The 13,695-nt window shown below is 33.8% G+C and overlaps 1 long non-coding RNA gene across 1 annotated transcript; it reads right to left on the reverse strand.

The window, feature by feature from the left end:
- Window positions 1-277: 277 nt before the first annotated feature.
- LOC107061165 (uncharacterized) lies at window positions 278-3,956 on the reverse strand. The gene is made up of 3 exons (XR_001473806.1): window positions 3,817-3,956; window positions 2,007-2,267; window positions 278-372 (listed from the first exon to the last, which is right to left on the reverse strand). It is a non-coding gene; the product is annotated as an uncharacterized lncRNA (long non-coding RNA).
- Between the last annotated feature and the right edge of the window lie 9,739 nt (window positions 3,957-13,695).

The following is a 13,695-nucleotide window of genomic DNA, read 5'->3' on the forward strand; positions in this document are numbered from 1 at the left end:
AAACTGAACTATTACTTACGAGAATTAAAGAAAAAAAGAGAGGAAAAAGATCTCCAACATACATATCCAAAGTTAACATATAACAATAACATATCCCCTAGAAATTACCAGAAGATGGAGAACATTCAGCAACACTTGATATCCTTGGTGTTTGTGAAACACGTTCATGACAACTATAGGTGTTAGGGACATGATGAATATTTGTTGATGACAAACATGCATGAATAAAAAAGGACTTAAAAATATTATAATTTATAATTTTAACAAGTTTACCTGCTCATCTATCTAGGTAACAATATTTTTGAATCGTCCTATTTGAGACATCTTGTGCTTGGCCCTATTATTTTTGTTTGCTTGGGTACATCTCTGCCACTGAAAATTGAATCATTGACATGATATCTTAAAGTTATAAATAAAAATTGAGCATAACTAAAATCAAAATACTATGAAAAAAGGAATTAGGAGTATAATTTAAACATTTTTTGAACCCTTATTTTTATTAGAAAGCCAATAAGAGACAGTACAACTTCATTGCTTCCTCAGTATGCAACTTGGTCTATTATTTAGCAGAGCATCTTTAGTCTTATACTTTGACATATAATCCACCTTTTAAATCGCATTTGTAATCTTTCCATTTCTTTCCTTGTAAAATTTAAGATAAACACGTATCCATGCTTTGGGACATAAAATTTCTTCTGCAAAAATTATATGTCAACAATTACAAGATATCATGTATTACAGAGAAACGGATAGTTGATTTTAGGTAAAGCAATAAATCTGCTCTCGATTACTTCAGCAAAAGTTGCATCTCCTAGCATATTCAAAGTGCATCTCATGACACCCTAATTTAACATAATACCTCCAGAAGTTTAATTAACTACATCATCTACTTGAGTTTGATCCTATACAATCCCAAAGGTAACAAAAAAGGATCTAGTTCTCTATATTCACCAAGAAACAAAGTAATATCAACTGATTCGAAGTCTCAACCAACACATATGCTAAAGGGAAGTAAACTGGCTCAAATCCAGGAGGAGCTATTCGCAGAAGGTGTAATGAAGGACATAGAAACTGAAAAAATATTTCTATTTGAGGACACAACTCACACAGTGAAAAATCTCTTTTAAACTCTCTGAACGGCACAGTGGCAAAATTTTGCCTTTGATTCTCAAATGCATTGACATACTTTCCCCAAAAGGGATCCTACTTAGTTCACTCAGATCGTGAACATTAGTTAAAAATCAAATCTCTACCAAAGCAACTAGATACAAATATGTTTTATTTTTCATTTCCTTTCCCCTCCATAAGTTGAGATCAACACTTGTTTACCATCATAGTTTGTCTGTGAAAGGCTTCATGCCTTGAATTGAGAACAACAATGGTTCATTACTGCTAAGCTCATCATATCTGGAAAATAGAAGTGACTATACTATGTGAGACATATGCTTGAAGTGACCTTTGCAGATTCACAATATCACATTTTCTTGAAAGTTATACTTATATCTACATGCAGTCCTAATTTTCATTCCATACTATTAAAAAGAACTTGTACATATATACCATTAGTGATAATCTTTTAGCAACATTTTCAGCCCCACATGGTAACTAGAATAGCACAAGAATAGGGGAAACTCTCATCCAACATATTTTTTTTCGTTTGCATGCGAGCTGTTGACCAACGTATAGAAGTTGAAAGTTTATGGCAAATACCTAAAACTATATATCTCATTTTTGTTTTTCCTCTAGATATCCAAAGACTTATCAATGAAAGGAAGAAACACATCTTATTCCTCTCGTATATCTGAATTTCAATAGGGAAAACTTATAAATGAGATTTTTTTTTCTTAACAATAAAATATAACTCAAGATCTTTAATATCCTTCAATCATTTCTAAATCAAAATAAACAACAATCTCGTGGCATTGTTTAAAACAGAGAACAAATAAGAGAGTTAAATATGAAGCTCTTGTATATAATAGATTAGATAAGAAGAAAAATTATATTACCTGATTCGACCTTATGTTGAACATTAGTGCCACAAACAGAACTATTAAACTCATTATATTAACCATCATGTGCTTGGGTTTCAGTGAGATTCTAACTATTTATCAACTGATCAATATAAGGTTCAGCTCGAGAGTAGTTCAGGCAACCCATCGATTTCTCAATATGCTATCACATATCCTCTTCATCGCGTTGTTGAATTTCCAATCTGTTGCGACCTCTAATTTTCATAGTTCCATATCCAAAATGATCTAATTATCTAGCTGCATTAAGTTGTAATAGTACCAAATTAACATCGCACATGTAAAACTGGAGGAAACATCATCCTCATCTGAAGATGTTAGAACGTATATTGATGCACCATGGAAGAATCATCCTCAACTTGTATGACATGTGTATTTTAACACATTTTGTTACGTGTATGCTAAAAATCATACAATTAGGCCTGATATCTAGATAATATGTAACAAGATTCTATCCCTCATAAGAAAAGAACTAAGCAAACTAGAAAATGGAGAAGAAGCCGACGAAACAAGAGACAAAATAAAGCAACATAAATAAACCTTGAGTTGATACTATAAGTGGCAAACAAATAACTCAAACAAACGAGTATACCTGTTAGTACCCCTTCATTTTTTATAGACATATCGATCCATTTTAAACATTCTCAATTATCATTGAAACAAATAACACTTGCTGCAAGATATTGTTCGTAGCTTAAGAACAGAACTCACAACAACTTTGTTCTAAAACAACAATGGTGTGCATCAAATTTTGCCCCAAATCCTTATCAAATTCATGATAATATAAGAAAGAAACACTTTAACACTGCATTGTCACGTGTGTGCCCTTAACTATATCAAACGCTGAATAGCAAAAATATTAAACAAAGTAATTAATATATAGTTAACAAAATTGTTAACATCATTATGCCTATGATTAGTATCTTTATCTTACAATATTAGGATTTAGAGGGTAGATAAATGATCTAGGAAGAGTTATAAGTGTATGTGCAACGGATGATAGTTTATTAAGTGTTCATATACTCTCTATACCTTTGTATATGAATCAAAAGAATCATGTAAAGCTCAATAAATTCATAAATCTCAAAAAGTAGTTCAAGAGTTCTTCCTTGTTCTTGAGAAACTAGTAAACCACTACAAAATATTATCCATATCTCTCTGTACAATACAAGCCAACAAACACCCTATGGTACTTAATTTTTTTTACATATCTGATAAATTAATAAATAAATACATAAAATTTTCAGTATTCACTCTAAAGTAGTATAAAAATACAGTAAGAAAACAGTCAGATTACAAACTTCAGTGCAACTCTAGGAATATGTCTTCGTTACTGTAACTGAAACTTCAATATCATGAGGTGAGAATGGTGATCAAACAAAGACAAAAATTTTGTACAGGGAATAACATATTGACATGAAAGTCTAATATCGAATAAACGAAATCTGTAAAATTCTTATTGTTAAATGGTGATGTTGCACTCACATTCATATCCTACAGATCATGGGAACCCTTTAAATAATATTTTCTAATGTTGAATTCCAACCATGGTTACTCCAAAATGCTACAACTGGAGGATGTGCCAAAACTCCTTTTTGAGGTGCCCATTTCACAATACGACGGATACATAAGAGAGAATATTAAACAAGAAAAATCACAATTTTAATTCGATTCAATGAGGTGACGTAATAAACTTAGATCTTACATGCTAACAACCGTCCTTCATGGTGTACAAAATTCAATTCAATTTCAGATAAAAAGAGTAAAATAGAATAGATGTGTGTGTTACCAGGGACTGGTGCTCGACGATAACAAAGGAGATTACAAAAACGTAGATAGAGATGATTTTCGGTAGTGTGAAGATGCAGCGGTGATGGAGATCAAATTTTGTCTTTTAGGATTTAGGGAACCACTCTAATTTTCTTTGGAGGGAATTGGTATTTTGTTTGAAAAAACATACTTAAAATAACAACAAATATTTTTTAATAAGTGGTGTTTAGTGGTCATCACATTTTATTGTCGGTATAAAAATACCTTTTCCAGGACAATATCTATTAGTCAGTAATATTTCACCGTAAAGAACAAATTAGTGGCCATTAAATTATGGACACTATAAATTTGTCGGTAAACCCCCTTATTGTAGTAGTGAACTAAACATTTAAAGATACGGAATCAGGTTTAAATGTCTAAAGAAAAGGAAAATAGGGAGTTCCCATAAACTCCAAAAAGTCTACCAAACAAATGCGGAAATAATGCCTAGAACCTGAAAGTTAATGTACCAAAATATCTACTAATGACAAGTCTAACAAAATGGGTGCAACCCTAAACTAAGCATAAGAATATCTAATGTACTAGTCTAAGTCTGAATAGAAATGGACTAAACATAACGACAACTCATGGCAGCCTAGAAGAACTGACTCACCCTTGAATTCGAATTTATCACTGGTCTTCTAAACGAGATATGTCAGTAGCCGCCTAAAGATGCCATGTACTCAATAAAGAAAGAGCAAGTGCAGTATCAGTACACAACCGCAATGTACTGGTAGGATCATGCGGCTATCCCAATAAGTGAAACATATATAAGTAATAACATCAAAATAAACAGGCATATACTGAACATATATAATATCAGTCATCATATCAGGATCAACGAGAAATTCCACATTCTCAAAATACATCTATATGGCAAGTCAATGGTCCTCTCATGGAACCCACACCCAAACTGTTAGTGTACAGGTACGTGGTACCCGATCTCATATATGCGTCGGAACATGGCACCTGATCCAAGTTAGTATGTTGGAACGTAACACTCGATCCATTCAACAAGCCACAATCACAATCACAATGTACATTCTCATAATAATACAATCAAGTGTTGATTCATGGCATATCATCATTCTTTCATACTCATTTACGATTAGTGTGATCAATAGTGCAACATTCGCATACATACATTCATTATAATGAAGTAATTACTAGCATAAATTCACACAAACATGAGATCACAACCATCACCTACCTCGAACAAAACCCTGCTAAGAAACTTGGTTCTTCCCTCTCCAGATTCTTTCCGCTTGCTCTAGGTCTACAAATAAATAATTCAATACGGAGATCAATAATTAAGGTCTAATTTACCCAGATTATGACAAACCCACCCAATAACCCAAGATTCAAATATGATCCTAAGGTGCAGCTAGAGCTTTTCCCACCATCCAAAACCATTCAAAACCCTCCCCCAACGATATGCAATCAAGATTTTACGTTCTATGGATCGAAAGACGGAATTGAGGAGCGAAAACCTTACCTTTATCATCAAGAATGGTGAAAACTGTCAAGAATCGCCTGGGGTCATCTCATATCTCTCAAAAATGAATTTTGCAAAATAATGGCATTTTTGGGGTTTATTTCCGACTTAATTCGCGACTGGCCCGCTATGGCAGCCCCGCATTGGCGGGAAAATCCCACCTTAGTGGCTTGCACGAAAACATAGAGCTAAATTAAGAGTTTCAAACCCCCATTTCACAACACACCTTCATCCCATGACACTCAGAAACTACCCATTCACGCTAAGATCAGTTTTGAGAGTTTTACTCACCTGAATTTGATTTCGTAAAGTCGTACCGGTTCCTTAACATCTTAGTTATCCACTCATGCAATCAAATTCCTTATTAGATCTCTAATTTATTACCAAATCTCCCTAGACCTCACTAACTCTGATTTCGTCCAAATCTGGACTAGGCTAGGAAATTTCATGTTACTACGAAAAAGTTTTTCCGCCCAAAAATTTCCCCATATGGTTTTTCTATAACGATGGGACAAGTCGTTACAATAGATACCAATTTACCTATTACTCGTCTCTGAGTGACAAACTTAGGAAAACAGGCTAAAGTAAGAATGAAATAGTACCTGAATTAACGAACAACTGGGATATTTGTCTCGCATGTCCTTCTCGGTTTCCCAAGTAGCTTCCTTAACTGGACGATGTTTCCATTGAACTTTCACGGACTTAATCTTTTTGGTCCTCAGCTTCCGGACATCTCGATCAAGAATTGCAATCGGTTCCTCCTCATACTGAAGGTCCTTGTCTAGCAATACTGAGTCCCATTTTATGATATAATTCCTGTCACCATGACAGCTCTTCAACATGGACACATGAAATATCGGATGAACTTCCGATAGACTAGGTGGTAAAGCCAATCTATACGCCACTGGCCCTACACAATCAAAAATCTCAAATGGACCAATGTAACGAGGACTAAGTTTTCCCTTCTTGCTAAATCTCATCACCCCTTTCATGTGTGATACCTTAAGAAGAACCTTCTCACCCATCTGAAATGCCATTTCTCTTACCTTATGGTTCGTATACTTTTTCTGTCTACTCTAGGCTGCTAAAAGCTTAGCTTGAATACTCCTCACTTTCTCTTGAGCATCCTTCACTAAATCAACCCCCAAAGGTTTCACATCTCCAACCTCAAACCATCCTATGGGTGATCTACATCCCCTCCCATAGAGTACCTCAAACGGTGCCATATCTATGCCGGAGTGATAACTATTACTATAGGAGAACTCATACAACGATAGGAACTTATCCCAATGCCCTCCAAAGTCAATCACACATGCCCTCAATATGTCTTCTAACACTTGAATAGTCCTCTCTGACTGTCCGTCCGTCTGTGGATGGAAAGCTGGACTAAAAGTGAGTTGTGTGCCCAATTCATCATGTAATTTCCTTCAAAACTTGAATGTGAACTGCGTACCACGGTCTGAGATGATAGAAAGGGGCACCACATGCAGCCTTACTATCTCCTTTACATAAACTTTAGCCAATTATTGAGCATTATAATATATTATGATTGGAATAAAATGGGCGACTTAGTCAATCGGTCAACCACAACCCAAATAGAATCAAATTTTCCCAAAGTCTTGGGAAGACCAACCAAGAAGTCCATAGCTATTTGTTCCCACTTCCATTTCGAAATTGACATTCTCTAAAGCAAACCAGCAGGCCTTTGGTGTTCATACTTCACTTGTTGGCAATTTTGACACTTAGCCACAAACTCCGCTATATACTTCTTCATGCTAGGCCACCAATAAAGTTGCTTCAAACCTTGGTACATCTTGGTCACACCCGGATGAATGGAATATCGCAAACAATCAGATTCTGTCAACAATTTCTGAATCAAGTCATCCATTCGAGGAACACAAATCCTTCTTTTAAAAATAGCACACCCTCCGCATCAAAAGTGGTCTCTTGTGATTTGACAGATGTTGTCTTCTTTCTAAGCTCATTCAAACTGTCATCCTCAAACTGTTTGTCCTTGATCTCCTCAATGAACGTGGCCCTTACTTCAATGCTTGCTAACACCCTACCTTTCTCTGAGATGCCCAACTGCATGAACTTAGACTCCAAGGTCTGAATTTCCTTAGTCAAAGGTTGCTTGGATACACTCAAGCAAGCTAGATTACCCATACTCACCGCCTTCCGACTTAGCGCGTCTGCTACCACATTAGCCTTGCCCGGATGATACTGGATGGTCACATCATAATCCTTGAGTAACTCCATCCACCTTCGTTGTCTCAAATTCAGATCCTTTTGAGTGAACACATGCTGCAAACTACGATGATCAGTAAACACCTCACACTTGACGCCATAGAGGTAATGCCGTCAGATCTTAAGAGCAAACACTGTCGCTACCAACTCTAAATCATGTGTTGGGTAATTTCTGTTATGCACCTTCAACTTCCGTGATGCATAAGCTATAACATTCTTATCATGCATTAACACAACACCCAAACCCGAATGTTAAGCATCACAATAAACAATAAAATCTTTACCTTCCACCGATAGTGCTAGAATAGGCATTGTGGTAAAAAAAGTCTTGAGCTTTTGAAAGCTCTCTTCACATTTTTCAGCCCATTCAAAAGGTACCTCCTTTTTGGTCAACCTTGTCAGATGCATGGCAATAGAAGCAAAGTTTTTCACAAATCGACGATAGTAGTTAGCAAGCCCCACAAAACTCCTAACTTCCGTCACTGAGCTGGGCCGAACCTAATTTTTAACCGCTTCAATCATTTGGGAATCTACCATTACCCATTCTTTTGAAACTACATGCCCAAAAAGGCAACCGAAGTCAACTAAAATTCACACTTAGAAAATTTCGCATACAACTTTTATTTCCCAAGAACACATAGAACAATATGATGATGGCCGACATGCTCTTCCTTACTTTTTTAATAGACCAAAATGTCATTAATGAAGACAATAACAAACGAATCAAGAAATGGCTTAAACACACCATTCATCAAACTCATGAAAGTTGCAGGCGCATTAGTCAACCCAAACGACATAACTAGAAACTCGTAGTGCCCATAGTGGGTCCTAAATGTCGTTTTGGGTACATCTTCAGGCCTAATCTTTAACTGATTCTATCTTAGAGAAGACTGACGCACCTTGCAATTGGTCGAAAAGATCATATATCTGAGGTAATGAGTACTTGTTTCGAATGGTGACCCTATTAAATTACCGGTAATCTATGCACATCCTCATACTACCATATTTTTTCTTAACAAATAAGACAGGATCACCCCACGGTGAAGCACTAGGACGGATAAAACCTTTATCAAGGAGTTTTTAGCTCTCTCAATTCTACCGTGGCCATGCGATAAGGATGGATGGAAATGGGGCGGGTACCAGGTTCCAAATCAATGCAGAAATCTATATATCTATCCGGAGGCATACTAGGCAAAGCAGTAGGGAACACTTCTCTAAATTCTGACACCACATGAATAGACTCAATATCAAAATCTCGAATATGAGCCAAATACGTCAAACAACCCTGCCCCACCACAATGTAATGGTAGGATCGCGCGACTATTCCAATAAGTGAAACATATACAAGTAATAACATCAAAATAAATAGGCATATACCGAACATATACAATATCAGTCAGCATATCAGGATCAACGAGCAATTCCAGATTCTCAAAATACATCTATATGAAAAGTCAATGGTCCTCTCATTGAACCCTCACCCAAACTGTTAGTGTATCGGTACGTGGTACCCAATCCAAGTTAGTGTGCTGGACATGACACTCGATCTCATACATGCGTCGGAACGTGGCACCCGATCCAAGCTAGTATGTTGGAACGTAACACCCGATCCATTCAACAAGCCATAATCACAATGTTCATTTTCATAATCATACAATCAAGTGTTGATTCATGGCATACCATCATTCATTCATACTCATTTACGATTTGTGTGATCAATAGTGCAACATTCGCATACATACATGCATTATAATGAAGTAATTACTAGCATAAATCACACAAACATGAGATCACAACCATCACCTACCTCGAACAAAGCTTGAACCCTCATAAGAAACTTGATTCTTCCCTTTCTAGATTCTTTCTGCTTGCTCTAGGTCTACAAACAAACAATTCAATACGGGGATCAATAATTAAGGTCTAATTTATCTGAATTATGACAAACCTAATAACCCAAGACCCAAATTATGATTCTAAGGTGCAGCTAGGGCTTTTCCTACCATTCAAAACCATTCAAAACCCTCCCCCAACAATAAGCAATCAAGATTTTACGTTCTATGGATCGAAAGACGGAATTGGGGAGCGAAAACCTTACCTTTAATCTCAAGAATGGTGAAAAACTGTCAAGAATCACCTGGGTCATCTCTTAGCTCTCAAAAGCGATTTTTGAAGAATAATGGCATTTTTGGGATTTATATCTGACTTAATTCACGACTGGCCCGCTATGGTGGCCCCCATCACGCCACAACGTCCCCGCCCTGCCGGAAAAATCTCTCCTTAGCGGCTTGCACGAAAACAGACAGCTAAATTAAGAGTTTCAAACCTCCATTTCACAACACACATTTATCCCATGACACTCAGAAACTACATGTTCACGCTAAGATCAGTTTTGGGAGTTCTACTCGCCCGAATTTGATTTCGTAAAGTCGTACGGGTTTCTTAACGTCTTAGCTATCCACTCATGCAATCAAATTCCTTATTAGATCTCTCATTTTCACCAGCTCTCCCTAGACCTCTCTGACTCTGATTTTGTCCAAATATGGACTAGGCTAGGAAATTTCAAGTTATTACGAAAAAGTTTTCCGGCCCAAAATTTTTCCCTGATGGCTTTTCTATAACGACGGAAACAGGTTGTTACAATAAATATTCAATTTTAATCCTTCAAATTAATGATAGTTAAATAGTTAACAGAATCATAAATTAAACAAAAATGAATAAAAAAGATAAAATAAGAAAAACATGAACTAAGTATTAATGCTTAAACGGTCATTTATCAATTTTCGTCGTCATCTTCTTGCTTCGAAGTTATGGATTAGTAATTTGAAATGTATTTTATAACTTTATTATTTTTAATATTTTTGGTTGAATGAAGTCCTTATATTTTTAAAATAAATGACTGTTAAATTTTTAATTTTTATTAGTTTGAAGGATCAAAATCACACATTTATATTAATTGAAGGTTAATTATGCTTAATCAAATTATGTAGGGACCAAATATGGAATAAACATATAATACAAGGATTAAAATCGCTATTTAAACATACTCACTGGCCACTGTAAGTACCATATAACGCCGACCAAAAGGGCGAAGTGATTCTCCGTTAAACTTAGTCTTCTATATAGCAAATCAATTTTTTGTATCTCATCTTCTCAAATCGTTGAAGGAAATAGCTCAATGACAACTACTTGTTATGATATAATGGACGAAGTTTGCGTGATGTTAGTTGATCATGTCAAAGAGAATAATACTCAAATGGTTGATTTGCGAAATCGTATGACTATAAAGGTTAAATTTCTACAAATTTATATATATAATTTATAATTTTTGGGTATTTGATATAAATAAATTTTGTGTGATTTTCTTTTCAAAAGATATTTAATATATATGATTATTGCTCTTGTTTTAACATTGACCTCTTATTAGATTCAACTTTTGTCTAGTAAATCTTGAATTTCTCTTTTCCCTGTGATCATAACTCCATTCTATATTGTTTATGTAATTTCACTAGTTATCAAATGAGTTTTGCGTGTTAATAAAAAATCAAATTAGATTCTTTATTTTTGTTCTTGCTATAAGTATATGTCATACATTCAATTAGCTTTCTCCATAGAGATGTTTATGTTTATTCAAAGGGGTATCGATAATTTTATGTTACTATTTATGTCGTTTCAGTTTTATCAAGTGTTCTTAAAGGGGCATCATTTTATGTTAATTTCAACTATTTAATCTAACTTGCATATGTTTTTTACATTTGATCTTTTTGTAGAATAAGGAAAAAAATAGTCTTTTTCAATTGGCTGAGTGACAAAAAGGCAGAAGAGAAAATTAATTGAATCTATCAAAAATAATCTTTGAAGATGTAGATCATTGAATTTTAATAATCTTTCTATCATTTTAAGAAAAAATATTTGGATGGTGAAGGCGGCTCAAATTAGGGTAATGGAAGGAATGAGCGAGAGCGAAATAAGAACAGATATTATTCACCTTGAAATAACTTTTTATTGGATGTAGACAAAAAATGTGGGTAGGCTCGATTTTCATTAAACAAAAGCATTTTCCTTCTTCTTTTTTTAATTAAAAATTCCTCGCCTAATTTCAAGGAGGTTTTTTTTAACTCAATATTTTTTTTAAAATTCTTAATATAACTTGTTATTTCATCCTTTTGATAGCGCCTACCTTGCACTTTTTTAAAAAAATAATTTTTTTTGTTAATTTGAAAGGAACAAATTTGAATCTTGTTTAATGAATATTTTTCAAATACTGCTTTTATTTTGGGTCCATTATAATGATCATTCAATTTCTTTCTCTACTTCAATTTGTTAAGACAATAGACAATTTTTAAGATATTAAAAAATAAGGTCATGCTATAAAATAATTTTCAAACATAAAATATTATGATGATAACACTTGTTATCATAACATTAATTTACTTCTCCAACTGACACAAATATATTCAATTACTTATCCTTAATAGTACTGTAAATACCTTTATAGGTAAACTTGTCTATGATTCCTCACATTGATAACAATATAATTTATTCATACGTAAAATTGCGTAAACTAAAGAGTAACAATATAACTTGAAAAATTACAATTGAATTTATATATGAGAAATTAAAAATTCTCGAGGTAATTTTATGTATAATTTTTTTCACTAACTTTTAAGGTGCATTGATGCAGTTATCACGGTTGGTGCATGTTCAGAAGCAATGTCAATGCTCTCCAAAGAAAATAAAAATATTGATGCGATAATCATCAATGTTCATTCACCGGATTTGGATTCTTTTAAACTCTTGGCTCAAGCTGTGGCCTTGGATATAGTTCTGTATTCTATCTGCGTATATTTTTCATCGTTTATTATTATTTCTGATATTTGTTTTTTCTTTGGATTTTTAGGTAATTTACAATCTCTAGCTATATGTCCTAATTTTTCATGTCCAGCTGGAATAAGATAAAGATGGAAGAAGATAAGAAGAAGAAGACAAAGGAAGACACGTACTTAAGAAGATATGGTCACATTATTGTGACAAGTGTATTATAGGAATAAATGTAAATTGTAAGAAAGACAAAATAGTGTAAAAAAAGTCAATAAGTGCATGTGCATATTAAAATAGTAGGACATGTGTAAGGAAGTAAATAAATGTAAGTATGGGTAAGTATGGGCAAGTATGGACAAGTGTAAGAATAGGTGGTGTTCATGCTTAATAAGGATGACAAATGTAAAAAGTGTCATAATATGTAAGTAATGAGTCATGAGATGTGAATAGTAGTGTAGTGTAGAGTACGTACACTAATTTCTTTCCTATATAAAGGAAGGACTAATTCGTAGTCATCAAATATTTTTTCCCATATGATTCTTCTTAATTCAATTATCTTTATACCGTTAAGTATATATAAGATTAAAGTTCCATAGCTTTTTATCATTTCGTCATGCATATATGTAGTCATGTTCTTTACTATGCGGGTTTTTTATTTCAAATTATTCCTTCCTATCATATTCATAATTGATTAAATTCATATTAGATCATTATGAACTAGATTATCTTTATCATGTTTTCCTCTCACTCTCTCTCATCATATCCATTCCCTTTTTATAGCAAGTTTTTTCCACACTTACATCTCCAGGAACCCATTTGCATTTTCTTATATATACTTAACGGTATAAAGATAATTGAATTAAGAAGAATCATATGGGAAAAAAATATTTGATGACTACGAATTAGAAGATATATTAAATCAAGAATGGTATGAAATAGACTTGCAAGATCTATATTTAGATAATGAAAAAATAGAATGGTATGATTTAGAAATAAATTAAGATTAAAATGAATTATGAATATTTACAATATTGGACAGAATCTATGGAAAATATAAAACTATTAGAACAACTAATAGAAGAAAATTTATATATGTACCAAAGAACCCAAGATATGTTATATCTAGAATATATCATAAATAATATTAAAGAAATATTCAGATTAAAACAACTATCGGAAGAATATTACAATAAATATTATTACATTTTACCATGAATTCCGCAAGATTAAGACACTTAACAAAAGAATATAATAATAAAACCTTTAAAATAAAATACTCACCTACCACACTATCACCTA

The sequence above is a fragment of the Solanum tuberosum genome, unplaced genomic scaffold (assembly GCF_000226075.1).
Source record: "Solanum tuberosum cultivar DM 1-3 516 R44 unplaced genomic scaffold, SolTub_3.0 scf00119, whole genome shotgun sequence".
NCBI lineage: Eukaryota > Viridiplantae > Streptophyta > Magnoliopsida > Solanales > Solanaceae > Solanum > Solanum tuberosum.